Below are 16,819 nucleotides of genomic sequence, written 5' to 3'. Positions count from 1 at the left end.
ATCACGGCACGGGTTGCTGTGCTGGTCAGACTATCTAGTTGAGGTTTATAGATAATGCAATGATGTGGTTCATGTAGCTCCATATGCTGGATGTATATTTGTTTCACGTTTACACATTAGTGCCCTGCTGTAGTCTGCACAGCTCCCCGTGCTGGACAGATATCTAGTCCGGGTTTGGAGGTCAATGCACTGCTGTGGTCTGCACAGCTCCCCGTGCTGGACAGATATCTAGTCCGGGTTTATAGATGAATGCACTGCTGTGGTCTGCAATTCTCCTGGTGCTGGAGAGATATCTAGTCCGGATTCATAGGTCAATGCACAGCTGTGGACTGCACAGCACCCTGTGCAGGACAGATATATGGTCTGGGTTTGTAGATCAATGCCCTGATCTGATCTGTGCAGTGCTCCACTCTGGACAGATTGCTGGGTTGTATTGACCAGTGCAATGGATGAATCTGGACAGATTGCTGGGTTGTACTGAGCAGTACACTGGCCTGGTCTGAACAGTGTTCCACGGTGAACAGATATCTCCTCTGTGTTGATGGTGCAGGGGCTGGTGCTGTGAGGTGGATTGAGACTGTGGTATAACTAACCATATCAGCTGATCTGGCAATGCCTTTAGTTCCCATTCCTGTGATTGGATGCTCCGTCTCTCACCCCATTAATGTTACATTGTGTAAAGGCATAGTACATCATGATGGTGGGGTGGATCGTGTGGAAAGATGATGGACAGGTCAAGGGGTTCCCTGGAACATTCTGTCCCCGACATTCTATAACTGACATTCCCCGGAACGATCTTCCCCAACATTCTATAATTGACATTCCCCAGAACGTTCTGTCCCGGACATTTTTTGTGAACGGCCGACGTCAGTGAATTGAAAAAACGATAAGATCCCGAGGGAAGAGATCACTTTCTAGGGAGAAGGAAACACAGTTCCGAAGGCCCCTCAGGCATTAAAAGGTGCGAATACGTTTTCCCTGCATATACATTTCTCCACGACACAGAATCAACCACAATTTAGACCTAAATACAGAAATTCCAAACTCCGTATGTCTTCAGGAAACTGGGCGATAATCCTTCAGGGCCGCAACGTTTCCACTCTCCGTATTAGGAACTGAGAAGGAATGACCTGTATCTGCTCTCGAGTGATCGAGTGTGTGGGAATGTTCTAGAAACCATCTGTCCTTATGGATGTGTCTCTGTGTGTTTGGGGAGGGAGGGTTTCTTGTGGTTTTTGTCCATTTTTGTCAATAATTCAGACCTTCCCATTTGTTATTCCAGCTCCAATTATTTTAATGAATCACTGAATGCAGAAACACATTTGAAAATCTCACTGGGTCCCCGATCAAACGTGTCCTTTTACCTCCAGGCTGATGGATAATATGTTTGTTTTCCTTCCTCACAGTTAACATAGTGACCATCTACGTCCTGCTTTATAAAGATTGTGGATTGGCTCCATGTGTCAGACGTTACCTGGGGGCCATGGCAGCGGCGGATCTCCTGGTCATTATCCTCGACCTGATACTGAGACACATTCCCATTGTTTATCGGGAACAGTTTTATTTCCTGAGGGACTCCGTCCCCGTGTGTAATATCCACGCCGTCCTGCTTTATGCAGCCACTGACTGCTCTGTCTGGTTCACTGTCACTTTCACCTTTGATCGGTTTGTGGCCATATGTTGCCAGAAGCTGAAAAGTAAATATTGCAGTAAGGAAACGGCGGCTGTGGTTCTGGGAGCAGTGACTGTGCTGAGCTGTTTAAAGAACATTTCCTGGTATTTTCTACTCACGGCTCGGTATTGGCTGGGGAACCGCCCCTGGCTTTGTGATGTAACAGGCGCTGTTCTATTCTCCAGTGTCTGGGTCACAATCGAGTTCCTCCACCACATTCTAACCCCATGTGTCCCATTTCTCCTGATTCTGCTGCTCAATGTTCTCACCGTCAGACACATTTTAGTGACCAGCAGAGCCCGCAGGAGACTCCGCGCTCACACCAATGGGGACGCTCAGTCTGACACTGAAATGAGAAACCGAAAAATGTCCATCATTTTACTGTTTGTGATCTCGGCCAATTTCATCCTGTTATGGTCAACGTTAATGCTGTATTCTATATGGTACCGGATGTGGCATATTGTGTATATCCCTGTGAATCTCGATGACTTTGTGCGGGAATTGGGCTTCATGCTGCAGCTCACCAGTTGCTGCACAAACACAGCGATTTATGCAGTGACCCAGACTAAGTTCAGGCAGCAGCTGAAGAATGTGCTGAAATATCCCTTCACCCAAATCCATCCATCCATCAAATTCCCTTATTAATCCATCCATCCAGGATTTTCTCATTTCAGTTCAGTGTTTCAGCGATGGAGCAGCCTGTCGCTATGGTAACAGACTGAGGGTAGCGCTGGTTTGTCCATCCTTATCACACAGGGGGGTTACAGGGCAACATTTCAATGTTTCTCACAACTCAGGGGCCAGTGAGAAAAGGCACCATCCCACTGACTGTATCCATCACCTCCGTTTGTAAACAATAAAAATGTTGATTAAAGCATGCCAAGTAATGTAGTGACCGATGTTGTTGTGTGTCTTTGTGTTGGAGAAGCTGAGCTGGAGAGAGACAGACTCAGCCCCAAGTCCTGGTCTTCAGGGAAGGTGACGGCACTGCGCCCTGAGCTCAGGAGCTGGGTTTAACTCCCTCTGTCCGCCAATTCCAACCTGGCCTCCCATCTCCTCTTCCCCACATTTTCTCGTCGATTTTCTCCCCCTCTCTCTCTTTCTCACCACCTCTACCATTCACTCTCCCTCACCCCTTTCTCACACACAGACATCCCCAACTCGGTTTCCCGAACTGTCTCCATTCTTCTCTCTCACCCTCCGCCAATCTCTCTCTCTCCAGCCATCTCTGTCTCCCTCCCGTAATTTCGTCTCAATAACATTTCCCCCCTCCTTCCTCCTCCCACCTATCGCTATCTTTTCATCTCGCACCCCCCTGCACATGCATTCTCACCACCACCCACGCCCCCCCAACACACACACACACATACAAACACACACACACACACACACACACACACACACACACACACACACACACACACACACAGAGGGAAGAACCAGGGAGACAGTGTGTCAGAGAGAGAGGGAGGGAGGGACAGGAGCGAGAGAGATTCAGTCAAAGAGCAACGGAGGGAGGAGGTAAAGGAGGGAGGAGATAAAAGAGAGAGACACCGAGGGAGGGGGATTGGGAGTGAGAGAAGTTGGAGATAGAATGAAGGAACAGGCAGAGGGAAATGGTGAAAGGGAGGGATAGGACGAGGGAGCAGTGAGAGACTGGAGAAGATAATGAGAGAGAGGGGCGAGAGTGAGAGTGGGCAAGACAAAGAGTGAGATTGAGAGAATGGGGAGGGAGGGGCGAGAGAGAAAGAGAGAGGTGGTCAGAAAGCAAGTGAGAGAGAGAGAAATGGGACAAGACTTAGAGAGTTGGGGTGGAGGAGAGAGAGGAAGGGGGCTAGATAGATAGGGGAGGAGAGAGATAAAAAAGAGAGGGAGGAGAGAGAGTGAGGGGGCGAGAGATATACATGGGTTAAGAGATATAGAGGGGGCAAGAAAGGGCGGAATGGCGAGAGAGAGTTAGAGGAGGCAAGAGAATGAAGGTCCAGAGAGAGAGAGAGGGTCGAGAGAGAGCGAGAGCGGAGAGATAGATGGATGAGAGAGAGGGGGATAAAGTGGGAGGTCGAGAGAAAGGGGTCGAGAGAGAGTGAGGAGTGAGAAAGAGGGGGAAAAGGAAACGGTGAGAGAGAGCGGGGATGAGAGAGATAAAGAGAGAGAGAGGCAAGAGTGAGAAGTGTGAGAAAGAGATGGGGACAAGAGTGAGGGGGTGAGCCAGAGAGGTGAGACAGAGAGTGTGAGGGCGAGAGAGAGTTAGAATGTGTGAGGGAGAGAGAAGAGACGAGGAAGGGCTCGAGGTGGGGCGAGAGAGGGGGAGAGGGATGGGTCCCGAGAGAGGGTGAAAGAGGGAGGCGAGAGAGGGAGGCAAGAGAGGCGGAGAGAGAGGGGGTGAGAGAGGGGGCGAGAGAGGGGTAGAGAGATTGGGAGAGATAGGGGGCGCGATAGGGGGCGAGAGAAAGAGCGCAGAGAGGGGGGGCCGAGAAAGGAGGCGAGAGAGAGGGTGAAGACAGTGGGAGCGAGAGAGAGGGAGCAAGAGAAAGGGTGTGAGTGAAGAGACGAGGGAGGTGAAAAGAGAGAGGGGGCGAGGGAGGGGAGAGAGTGGGGGCGAGAGAGGATTACGACAAAGGGGGGCGAGAGGGGGGTGAGGGGCGGGTGAGGGAGGGGATAGGAGTCAGAGAAGGAGGTGGGCTAGAGAGAGGCTTGGTAGAGAGTGGAGAAAGAGAGGGGGGAGAGACAGGGCGAGAGGAAGGGGTCGAGAGAGAGGGGGCAAGAGAATGATTAGTGTGACAGGCAGGCGAGGGAGGGAATGAGAGAGGGGCGCAATAGAGAGGAGGCGAGAAAGAGGGGGCGAGAGAGGAGCGATACAGGGGACGAGGGAGGGGTTAGAGCGAGGGCGTAAGAGAGTTGTTAGAGAGGGGGTAGAGAGAGGGGGTAGAGAGAGGGGTTAGAGAGGGACGCGAGAGGGGGCTTGAGGGGGGCGAGAAAGAGGGGCGAGACTGGATGTGAAAATGGGGCAAGAGGGAAGCAGCGAGACAGAGGGGGCTAGAGAGAGGTGCGAGCGGTGGGGGTCACCAGAGTGGCGAGAGAGAGGAGGGCGAGAGAGGGGCGCGAGGTAGGGCATGAGAGATGGGATAAGAGAGGGAGCGAGAGAGGGAGCTTGAGAGCAGGCGAGGGAGGAGTCGAGAGAGGGAGTCGAGAGAAGGGGATCAAGGGAGAGGGGCTGAAAAAGAGGGGGAGAGACGGGGGCGAGAATAGGGTGAGAGGGAAAAGGGTGAGAGAGAGGGGGCAAGACAGGGGGTGAGAGAGAGTGGGGCTAGAGAGACGGGCGAGGGGATTGGCCCGAGAGACTTTGGGTGGAGAGAGGGGGCGAGAGAGAGAGACGAGAGAGGGGAGGCAAGAGAGAGGGGTGAGGGGAGGGTTTCAAGGGAGGTTGAGTCGAGAGAGGGGGGTCTAGATAGAGAGAGGGCTGGACATGTCGCGATGGAGAAGAGCCGAGAGAGCGCGGACGAGAGATAGGGGTAGGAGAGGGAGGGCTAGAGAGAGGGGTGAGGGGAGGGAGCGAGAGAGGGGTAAAGGGAGGTGGGGTCGAGATGGAGTGGGGCAAGAGAGGGGACGCGATAGAGAGGCCATGAGAGAGGAGGTGATAGAGGGGGATGAGCTTAAACGGCCTATAGAGATTGCAGCGAGTGAGGGGGGCCAGATGGGGATGTGGGAGTGGGGGGAGAGAGGGGGTTAAGAGAGGGCCCGAGAGAGAGGGGGCCTGAGAGAGGAGTGCGAGGGGAGTCGAGAGATGGGGGCGAGAGAGAGGGATAAGAGAGAGAGTCGAGAGAGGGGGCGACAGAGTGGACAAGCGAAGGGTTGTGGTGGGGCGAGATCGCCAGGCTAGAGAGGGGAACGAGAAAGGGGAGAGAGGGGTGGGAAAGGGGGTGAAAGGGGGTCTAGAGAGGGTGCTAGAGAGAAGCTTGAGAGAGAGGGTGTAGAGAGAGAGGTACAGAGAGAGTGGGGCGTGAGAGAAGTTGCGAGAGAGTGAGTAAGAGAGAGGCGAGAGAGAGTGGGAGGCGAGAGAGAGTATGAGAGAGTAGGGGATGAGAGAGGCGAACGAGGGAGGTGATGAGAGATGGGATAAGAGAGAAGTCGGGCTAGGGGAATGCGTTAAGAGTGGTTCGGTGAAGAGAGGGGGCGAGAGAGAGGGACGAGAAAAAGGGGAACAAGAGCGAGGGGGAGGTGGGGGGTCGAGTCGGTGGGGCGAGAGAAGGGGGCGAGAGAAAGGGAGTGAGAGGGGGTGGGGTAAGAGAGGGCGAACGAGGGGGTGAGAGAGAGGGGGCAAGAGAGAGTGGGTGAGAGAGTGGGGCGAGAGGGGGGAGACAGAGGGAGTGAGGGAGACCAGAGAGAGAGGGGAGAGAGAGGGGTCGGGAGAGACGGGGCAAGAGAGAGGGGGCGAGAGAGATAGGCGAGAGAGAGCGTGTGAGAGAGAGTGTGTGAGAGAAAGATAGTGTGTGAGAGTGTAAGAGAGAGAGTGTGAGAGAGAGAGACAGTGTGAGACAGGCAGTGTGAGAGAGAATGTGGGAGATAGAATGGGTGGAGAGAGGGGGAGAGAGAGAGGGGCGAGAGAGGGGGGCAAAGAGAGGGTCGAGAGACAGTGCGAGAGAGAGTGGGGCGAGAGAGAGTGGGGCAAGAGAGAGTCGTTCGAGAGAGAATGGGGCGAGAGGGAGGGGGTGAGGGAGAGTGGGGCGAGTGAGACAAGGATGAGAGATAGAGGGGCGAGAAGACGGGGCAAGAGAGAGGGAAGGGACCGAGATAGAGGGGGTTCGAGGGTAGGTAGTAAGAGAGAGGGGGGTGAGATACAGGGTGCTCGAGTGAGAGGGCATGAGAGAGAGGAGTGCAAGAGAGGGGTGGGGGGCGGGACAGTGGGTGAGAAAGGGGTAGAGGGAGCGGTGCTAGAGATGGGTGAGTGATAGTGGGGTCCGGGGAAGGGACAAGAGCGCGGGGGTGGATATAGAGGGGGCGAGGGGAGTGAATGAGAGAGTGGTGGGTGGGAGAGGGTGCGAGAGAAGAAATGAGATGGGAACGAGACAGGTGTACAACAGGTTGGGGCGAGAGAGCGGGGCGAGAGGCAGGCGATGGAGGGGGCAAGAGAGGGTTCAATGGAGAGGGGCATGAGAGAGAGGGGGCGAGTGAGGTGGTAAGAGAGGGAACGAGAGAGGAGATGAGAATGGGGACAAGCGAGAGGGGACAAGAGAGACAGGAGAGAGAGTTGGGCAACAGGTGGGGGCGAGAGGCAGGCGAGGGAGGGGACTAGAGACGGGGCAAGAGAGAAGAGCGAGAGAGAGAGGGGTCGAGTGAGATGGAGCGAGAGAGGTGGAGAGACAGGGGATGAGAGAGAGAGTGAGAAAGGGGGGAGTGAGAGAGAGGTGTCGATAGACGTGGACAAGATAGAAGGGGCGAGAGAGAGGGGCGAGACAGAGGGGATGAGAGAGGGGTACGAGAAATAGGACGTCCAGAGAGGGAGCAAAAGAGAGAGGGGAAGAGAGAGTAGGGGGCGAGAGAGGGGACAGAGAGAGGGCGTCAGAAATGAGGTAAGAGAGGGTGCGAGAGAGGAAAGAGAGGTGGAGAGGGAGGCGAGCGAAGGGACTTGAGAGAAGGCTTGGGGTGAGGGAGGTGGGCGAGGGAGGGGACCAAGAGAGGGGGACAAGAGAGAGGGGGGCAAGAGAGTGCGAGTCGAGACAGGGGGCGATAATGAGGGCGAGTGGGAAGGGTTGACAGAGAGGGATCAAGAGAGGTGTGTGAGAGAGAGAATGTGTTTTAGCGAGAGAGGTGAGGGAAGTGGGCGAGAGAGTGAAGCGCAAGAGAGGAGACGGCAGAGGGGGCAACACACGGGGCGATAGATGGGGTGCAAGACAGGAAAGCGAGAGGTAGACGAGGGAGGGGACGAGGGAGAGGTCGAGAGAGAGGGGGCGAGACAAGGGGTGAGAGAGAGGACGAGAGAGGTGTACGAGAAATAGGGTGTCCAGAGATGGGCAAGAGAGAGGGGGAGCGACAGAGGCGGGCAACAGACGGAGCGACAGATGGTGTGCGAGAGAGGGGAGCGAGAGGTGGGCGAGAGAGGGGACGAGGGAGAGGGCGAGAGTGAGGGGGCGAGACAAGGGGTGAGAGAGTGGTACGAGAACTAGGCAAGAGAGATAGGGGAAGAGAGAATGGGGACGGGAGAAGGGAGCGAGAGAGGGCGTGAGAGATGGGGTAAGAGAGGGTGCGAGAGAGTAAAGAGAGTTGGAGAGGGAAGTGAGCAAAGGGGCTTGAGAGAGGCTTGGGGGGTGAGGGATGTCGGCAAGAGAGGGAACCAAGAGAGGAGGACGAGAGAGGGGGCAAGAGAGAGCGAGGCGAGACAGGGGGTGAAAATGGGGTGAGAGGGAAGGGGTGAGAGAGAGGTTTCGAGAGAGGTGTGTGAGGGAGAGTGTCGTCTAGAGAGAGAGTTGAGGGAAGGGGGCGAAAGAGTGAGGTGCGAGAGGGGGGCTACAGAAGGGGACAACAGACGGGTGACAGATGTGTGAGAGAGGGGCAAAGAGAGTGGGGGCGAGAGAGAGGGGATGAGAAAGTAGGCAACAATGGAGGGGAGCGAAAAACCATGTGAGAGTGGGGGGGAGAGGGGGCGAGAGAGGAGGTAGAGAGGGGAGAGGGGTGAGACAATGGTCTTGAGAGGGGGCATGGGAGAGGGTGAAGGAGGAGGTGAGCGAGGAGTTCAAGAGAGGGAGGACAAGAGAAGGGGGCCAGAGAGAGGGTGCGAGACACGGGGCAATAATGGGGGCATTAGGAAAGGTGCGAGAGAGAAGGGGCAACAGAGGGAGGCGAGAGAGAATGGTGCGAGAGAGAGGTTTGAGGGGAGGTCGCAAGAGAGGGGACGAGGGAGATGGGGTCGAAAGGGACTTGGGGTGAGAGAGGGGGCAGAATAAAGGGGCCGAGAGAATGGAGTTGAGAGAGGGGGGTGAGGAAGGGGGCGAGAAAGAGGGGGCTAGAGACGGGGGCAAGAGAGAGGGCGAGAGAGGTGGGCAAGAGGGGACGAGACGGGAGAGTGAGAGTGGGGCGAAAGAGGGACGTGAGAGAGGGGGCAAGGAAGGGGGAGAGAGAGAGGGGGCGACAGAGAGGGGTCTAGAGAGAGAGGGCGAAAGATAGAGGGCGAGAGAGTTGGGCAAGAGGGGACGAGACTGGAGCGTGAGAGTGGGGCGAGAGAGGGACGTGAGAGAGGGGGCGAGGGAGGGGGAGAGAGAGAGAGGGGCGAGAGAGAGGGGCCTAGAGAGAGGGGGCGAAAAAGAGAGGGCGAGAGAGAGGGGGCGAAAAAGAGAGGGCGAGAGAGAGGAGTGCGAGAGAGTGGTGCGAGAGAGGGCAGTGAGAGAAGGAGCTGAGAGAGTGGGTGAGAGAGGGGTACGAGAGAAGGGTGTGAGAGAGGGATCGTGGGAGGGGCAAGAGAGAGAGGGTCGTGAGATGGAGTTGGGAGAGGGGAGGGATTGAGAGAGAGGGGGCGAGAGAGTTTGTGAGTGAGGGGATGAGAATGGGTGAGAGACGGGGCGAGAGAGAGGTGGCACAGAGAGAGTGGACGCGAAAGAGGGCAAGAGACAGGGGGCGAGAGAGAGGGGGCGAGAGACAGGAGTGCAAGAGAGTGGTGCAAGAGAGGGAGACGGGAGAGTCGGTGAGATGGGGGTGAGAGAAAGGTGTGAGAGACAGAGCATGGGAGGGTCAGGAGAGACGGGGAGAGAAAGAGGGGCGAGGAGACTGGGCAAGAGAAGAGAGGGCGCGGGGAGGGAGGGAGAGAGGTGGGGTGAGAGAGAGTGGTGGCGAGAGAGTGGGAACGAGAGAGAGGAGCGCCAGAGAGTGGGGAGAGAAAGGGGTTCGAGAGAGGGAGCATGGGAGTGGGCAAGAGAGAGGGAGAGGAGAGAGATAGAGGTGGGCGACTGGAGGGAGTGAGAGAGGGGCAAGAGAGGGTGCGAGTTAGGGGATGAGAGTGGGTGACAGTGAGGGGGACGAGACAGACGTGGCAGAGAGAGAGTGGACGAGAAAGATGGCGAGGGAGGTGGAAGAGAGAGTGGGCGAGAGAGAGGGCATAAGAGAGAGGGGGATGAGAGAGCAGGGTGAGAGAGAGGTGAGAGAGAGTTGGCGAGAGGGAGGGGAGTGAGAGAGTGCGCGAGAGAGGAGGGATGAGAGAGAGGGGGCGATATGGGGGTGAGAAAGAGGAATGCGAGAGAGGAGTGCAAGACAGGGGTGTGAGAGAGTGGTGCGAGAGAGAGGTGCGAGAGAAGGGGCGAGAGATTGAGGTGGGTGAGGAGAGGGATTGAGAGAGAAGGGGTGAGAGAGGGTGCGAGTGAGGGGATTAGAGTGGATGATGGTGAGGGGGCGAGAGAGAGGTAGCAGAGAGAGACTATACATGAAAGAGGGCTAGAGAGACGGGAGAGAGAGTGGGTACAGAGGGGGCAAGGGAGAGGGGGAGAGAGAGAGGGCAGAGAGATGGGGAGAAAGAGGTGGGGTGAGAGAGAGGTAGGGCTGGGGAAGGGGCTAGATGGGGTGCGAGAGGGGGGCGAGAGAAGGGGGGCAACAGGGGTCGTGTGACGGGGACAGATGGTTAAAGAGAGAGGGAGGTTATAGAGAGGGGTTGAGAAAAAGGCAGCCGAGAGAATTGGGGGGAGGGAAGGGGGTCCGAGAGAAGCAGGTGAGAGAGGGCGAATGAGAGAGGGGTGAGAGAGACAGGTGGCGAGAGAGAGGGAGGCGAGAGAGAGGGATGTGGGTGTGACGGGGTGAGAGGCAGGTGAGCGTGGCAGCGCGAGAGGGGGGAAAGAGGCTGTAGAGAAGAGGTCTAGAGAGAAGCTTGGGGGGGAAGGGTGGGAGGTGTGAGAGGGGCGAGAGAGTGGGGGGCCGATAGAAAGTTGGACGAGAGAGAGGAGCTAGAGAGAGGGGTGAGAGAGAGGGTAGAGCAAGAGGGCGAGCGAGGGTGCAAGAGAGGGGCAAGCATGTGTGCGTGAGAGGCGGAGAGAGACGGGGCAAGAGCGGGTGGCAGAGAGTGGGCGAGAGAGAGGTGGCAGAGAAAGAGTGGACGAGAAAGTGGGCGAGAGAGGTGGGAGAGAGTGGCTGAGAGAGATGAGACAAGTGAGACGGGGTGAGAGAGAGGAGTGAGAGAGGGGGGTGAGAGAGAGGGGTGAGAGAGGGGGGTGAGAGAGGAGAGTGTGAGGGGGCGAGGGAGGGGTCGAGGGAGAGGGCTGTGATAGAAAGGGGATGAGATGGGGGCTGAGAGAAGGGGGCAAAAGAAGGTGAGTCCAAGAGAGACAGGCGACGGAGAGAGGGACAAGAGAGAGGATCGAGAAAGGGGGAGACTGAGACAGGTGGAAAGAGATAGAGGGGTCGAGAGAGAGGAGTGAGAGTGAGGAGGGGTGAGAGGCGGGCAAGGGAGGCGGTGAGAGAGGGTGCGAAAGAGGCTCTAGAGAAGAGGGCTAAAGAGAGGCTTGGGGGGGAGAAAGAGAATGGGGGTGTGAGGGTTCCAGATAGTGGGGCAAGAAAAAGTTGGACAAGAGGGGGTCTGTGGGGGGCGAGAGAGAGGGGCGAGCATGGGTGCGAGCGAGGGGCAAGCTTGGGTGTGCGAGTGGCGCGGCGAGAGGGGGCAAGAGAGGGGGCAAGGACTGGGGGCCGACAGAGACGGGGCTGATAGACAGGGGCCAGGAGAGGGCAGCCAAGAGAGGGGGGTGAGAGAGAGGGGAATGAGGAGGGGGGCGAGAGAGGGTGCGAGCAAAGGGAGCAAGAGAGAGGGCAAGAGATGTGTTGACAGAGGAGTCGAGATAGTGGGGCGAGAGAGTGGGCGAGTGTTGGGCAAGGGAGGGGACAGTAGTGGGGTGAAATGGAGGCGAGAGAGGGGGCTAGATGGGGGAGAGAGAGGGGCGAGTGAGGGGCGAGGTAGGAAGCGAGAGAAAAGGGGGTGAGATTGGGCCAACAAAGTGATTAGAGAGGGGTGAGAATGCGTGAGAGAGAGGAGGCGAGTGACATGTGGGCGAGAGAGGGTATGTGAGAGAGGTAAGAGAGTGTGGATGAGAGACAGGTCTGCAAGAGAGAGGGGTGAGAGAGAGGGGGCTAGTGAGAGTTGGGAAAGAGAGAGTTGGCAAGAGAGTGGGGGACGAGAGAGATAGGGGAAGGAGAGAGTTGGGGTGAGAGAGATGTGGGACGAGAGAGAGGAAAGAGAGAGAGTGGGCGAGAGTGAGGAGGCAAGAGAGAGGGGCGAGAGAGGTGGAGAGAGTGGGGTGAGTGAGAGTTGGGAGAGAAAGAAGGGGTTGAGAGAGGGGGGCGAAAGAGGGGCAAGTGGGCGTTGGAGAGAGAGAGGGGTGAGAGACCGAGTGGGCATGAGAGAGGGGGCAAGAGAGAGGGGGAGCGAGAGAGTGCAGGGCGACACGGGGAGAGAGAGGTTGGGTGAGAGAGATGTGAGGCGAGAAGGAGGTTAGGAAAGAGACAGTGGGCGGGGGGGGAGTGGAGAGGGAGAGTGGTGAGGGTGAGTCGGGGAGAGGTGGGGTGCGAGACAAGGAAGCAAGAGAGGGCATGAGCGATGCAGCGAGAGAGGGGGAAATGTGAGGGGGAGAGAGGGGTGAAAGAATGCTTGAGAAGGGCCCATGAGAGTGGCTTTGAAGAGTGCGACAGAGGGGGGCCGAGAGGGAGGGGAAGAGAGAGGGTAGCGAGAGTGAGGGGGCGAGAGAGAGTGGGGTGAGAGAGTAGGGTCCAGAGAGTGGAATGAGAGAGAGGGTCGAGAGGGGAGCGAGACAGACAGTTGGCGAGTGAGAGGGGCGCGAATGAGAATGGGGCGAGAGAGGGGGCAAGAGAGGGGCGAAAGAGGGGATCAAGAGAGGGGGAGAGAGAGGGGTTGAGAGAGAGGTCGAGATAGTGGGGTGAGATGGGAGTCGAAAGTCGGGTGAGGGAGGTGGCGGGAGAGAGAGGTGAGAGAAATTCAGTGAGGGGGGAAAGCGAGAGAGGGAGAAAGAGGGAGAGAGATAGGGAGAGAAAGAGAGATGGGGAGAAAGGTGGGGCGAGAGAAGGGATGAGTGAGGGGGTACGAGACAGTGCGAAAGAGGGGCAGCGAGAGAAGGGGCAAGAGAGGTGGTGACGGATGTGGAGATAGGGGGTTCGAGACAGAGGGAGGCGAGAGAGAAGGGGCTAGGGGAGGCACGAGAAGGTGAGGCGAGAGATGGGGTCCGAGAGAGGCAGGCGAGTGAGGGTGGATGAGGGAGAGGGAGTGAGAGAGAGGTGAGTGAGACAGAGTTGAGCGAGAGAGGGGGTGAGAGAGAGCTGAGAGAGAGAGAGTGGGAGAGGGAGACTATTGCAAGAGCGAGGGTAATGAGAGAGGAGAGAGACAGTAGAGAGAGAGAGGTGGGGTGAGACAGAGGTGGGGCAAGTGAAAGTGGGCGAGAGAGAGGGAGGTGAGAGCGGGGTGGGCGAGAGAGAGGTGGGCCAGAGAGATGAGGCAAGGGAGGCGTGTGAGAGAGGGTGGTGAAAGAGGGGAGAGAGGGTGCGAGAGAGGGCGCAAAGGTGGGGGCGACAGTTGGGCAAGGCAGTGGGTCTGGAGTGGGGCCGAAAGGGAGGCTGGGGGGCCCTAGAGAGAGGGGGCAAGACAGAAGGGGGAGATAGGGTTGGCGAGGCAGGGGGCGAGAGTGAAGTGGGTGAGAGAGGGGGCAAGGGAGTGAGTGTGGGGGTTAGAGAGAGGTGGGCGGGAGAGAGGTGGGTGAGAGAGATGAGAGAGAGTGGTCGGGGGGGCAAGAGAGAGACGGAGAGCAAGAGACGGGAGAGAGGTGGGGTGAGAGAGAGGTGGGATGAGAGAGGGGGGTGAGAGAGAGGGGGCGAGAGAGAGGGGGCAAGAGAGAGGGGGACGAGGGAGAGGGGGACGAGCGAGCGGGGACGAGAGAGAGGGGGACGAGAGAGGGGAACGAGAGAGAGGGGAACGAGAGAGAGGTGGGCGAGAGAGAGGTGGGCGACAGCGGAGGGGGAGAGAGGGTTGGGGAGAGAGGTGGAGAGAGAGACTTGGCGAGATAAAGGGGAGAGAAGTGGGGCGAGAAAGAGGGGGCGAGAGAGAGGGGGCGAGAGACGGGGGTGCGAGTGGGAGGGAGCGATTGGGAGGGTAGCGAGAGAGGGATTGCGGGGCAAGAGAGTGGGGTGAGAGAGAGGGGGTAAGTGATTTGGGGCGAGAGAGAGGAGAGTGAGAGAGAGGGTGTGAGAGAAAGAGGGAGGTGGGAGAGGGACGAGAGAGAAGGGTCTTGAGAAAGAGGCGAGAGAGGGGGAGAGCGAAGTGGGCGAGTGAGGGGGGCGAGAGAGGGGGTGAATGAACATGGCGTGAGAGATAGTGGGGTGAGGAGAGGGGAAAAGAGAGAGTGGGGTGAAACAGAGAGGGGTCAAGAGAGTGTGGGGAGAGAGAGGGGTGTAAGAGAGGGTTGCGAGAAAGGGCCTGAGAGATGGGGTGAGAGAGGGGGAGAGAGATTGGGGGAGAGAGGGGCGAGTGAGGGGGCTTGAGAGGCGGCTTGACAGCGGCGTTGAGAGGGGCTTTGAGAGTTTGGGGAAGAAAAATGGGCGAGAGAGGGCGAGAAAAAGTGGGGCAAGAGAGTGTTTTGAGAGAGAGTGAGGGAGAGAGTGTGGCGGAGAGTGTGGTGGAGAGAGACTGGGGTGCGAGAGAGGGGAGCAAGAACGTGCGTGAGAGATGGGGCAAGAGAGGGAGGCGAGAGAAAGGGAGAGAGGGGCTTGAGTGGGGGCTTGAGAGGTTCCTTGAAATGGGACTTGCAGGTGCTTTGAGAAGGGGCGAGAGAGATGTGTGTGAGAGAGATGGTCGACTGAGAGTGGGTTGAGAGATAACGGGATGAGAGAAGGGAGCCAAGAGAGGGTTGTGAGAGAGTGGGGCGAGAGAGGAGGGCGACAGCGTGGGCCGAGAGAGAGAGTGAGGCGACAGCAGGGGCAAGCAAAGGTGTGGAGGGTGAGAGAGGGAGCGAGAGGGTGATTATCAAGAGGGTGGGGCGACTGAGATGGGGTGAGAGAAGTGTGCGAAAGAGGGATAGTGAGAGGGCTGAGAGAGAGGGTGAGAGGATGGAATGAGACTGGGTGAGAGACAGGGGTTGAGAGAGTGGAGCGAGAGAGATGGGCGAGAGAGAGGGGGGTCTTGAGAGAGAGGTGGCCGGGCGGGAGGGGGCGAGAGGAGGTGGCGGGAGAGAGAGGGGTCGAAAGAGGGGTTGAGACAGAGTTGGGCGAGTGAGATAGGGGTCGAGAGAGAATGGGTGAGAGAGTGATGGAGAGAGGGGTTGAGAGAGAGGGGGCGAGTGGGGTAGGCGGGCGAGATATGGGGTCGAGAGAGGGGGCGTGAGAGAGGTTGGCGAGAGAGAGGGGGTCGAGAGAGAGAGGCATCGAGATAGAGTGGATGAGAGAGAGGGGGTCGAGAGAGAGGGGGAGCAAGAGGGGATGGTGGGTGAGAGAGGGGGTCGAGAGATGGAGCTATGTGATGGCCGAGTGGCATTATTGCTAGAGCATGTATCCAAAACTCGAGCTGATGTTCGGTGGAGACAGGTTTGAATCCCACCATCAGATATGGTGGAATTTGAAAGCAATCATTTAAAATAAATGTTATTAATAATCCACAAAAATTACTGATGTACAAAAATCCCAAACACTTGTCCTTTCGAGAAGGACATCTGCCCATCCTCACGTGGTCTGCACGACATCCCACAGCAAAGTGTTTGCCCCTCAATGACACTCTGAAATGGTAAGAAAGTTACTCAGCTCAAGGGCAGCTAGGGCTGGGCAAGAAAGGCTGGTCAGCCAGAGACACCCACATTCCATACCTGATTTTAAAATAATCAGTTTGCAGTAGGAAGAAGAAACATTGTCAGCGTTTAATCAGATGATAGGAACAGCGAGAGGTGAAGGTTTTGGAGGTGGTGAGAGTGTTACAGAGAGTGCTCAGGACCTGAACGATGTTACAAAGCCAGTACAAATTGCTGCATCTGGAGGTGTTTGCATTGGTAAGGAGGGGCATGTGTATTTTTATTTATTCAGTCATGGCCTTAGGATGCCACCGGTTGGACCAGCGTACATTACCCCACTGCTGATTGCCCAGAGGGCAGCTCAGAGTCAGACATATTGCTGTGTGTCTGGAGTCACATGTGAGCAAGACCAGGGAAGAATGTCAGATGTCCCTCCCTAAAGGACATACATGAACTAGTTGAGTTTTTTTTTGATAAACAACAATGCTTAAACGGTGCCCTCACTAATGTCCTCTACAGGTCCAACCTGACATCCGAATGAAGTTGACCATCCCAAACGCCTGCTTCACCAGCCTTCTATCTGTGACGCTACATTCAAAGAACAGTGTACCCGCACCCCGGGTCACTGACTGACAACACTACCCAGGGCCCATACAATTGGTCAAGTCTCGTCCTTGTCTTGTTTACCAGAATGCAACACGGTGCATTTCTTCACCTGCTATTCCTAACCTCACTGGCCCAGCAGTCGACTCCATTGTACTCTAGGATAACCCTCTTCGCTGCCCACTTTACCAACAATTTCAGTGTCACTCACAAATTTGCTAACCATGACTCCTGCATTATCATCCAAAACTTTTATATAAATGACGCACAACAGTGATCCAGCATCGAACCCCATGGCACTCGTTGGTCACAGGCCCGCTGTTTGAGCAGCAACCCTCCATGAACACGCTCTGTCTCCTATTGTTAATCCAATTTTATATCCAATTGGTGAGCGTTCGTTGGTTATCTGTAATCTAAACTTATTAACCAGTCTGCCATGCAGAACCTTGTCAAAGACATTGCTACAGTTAATTTGGACATCGTGTGCTGCTCTGCTTTGATCTGTCACTTGTCTACCGCCACGAACACTCAGTCAGGTATGTGAGACATGATTTTCCACGCACAAATCCATGATGTTTATCGCTAATCATTCCTTGCCTTTCAAAATGCATGCTGATCCTTTCTCTCAGAATCTTCTCCAACAACTTACCCACCTCTGCCATCAGTCTCACTAGTTTGGTACAAATATCTCTGCGAATGGCACTACAATTTCCTCCCTCGATTCTCACAAGGCGCTGGGATACATCTGATCGTGTCCCAAGGCTTTATGAACTTTGTTAGCATTTTAAGACATCCAGCA

This window comes from Chiloscyllium punctatum, chromosome 4 (assembly GCF_047496795.1).
Source record: "Chiloscyllium punctatum isolate Juve2018m chromosome 4, sChiPun1.3, whole genome shotgun sequence".
Lineage (NCBI taxonomy): Eukaryota > Metazoa > Chordata > Chondrichthyes > Orectolobiformes > Hemiscylliidae > Chiloscyllium > Chiloscyllium punctatum.
Note: the sequence above shows the minus strand (reverse complement) of the source record.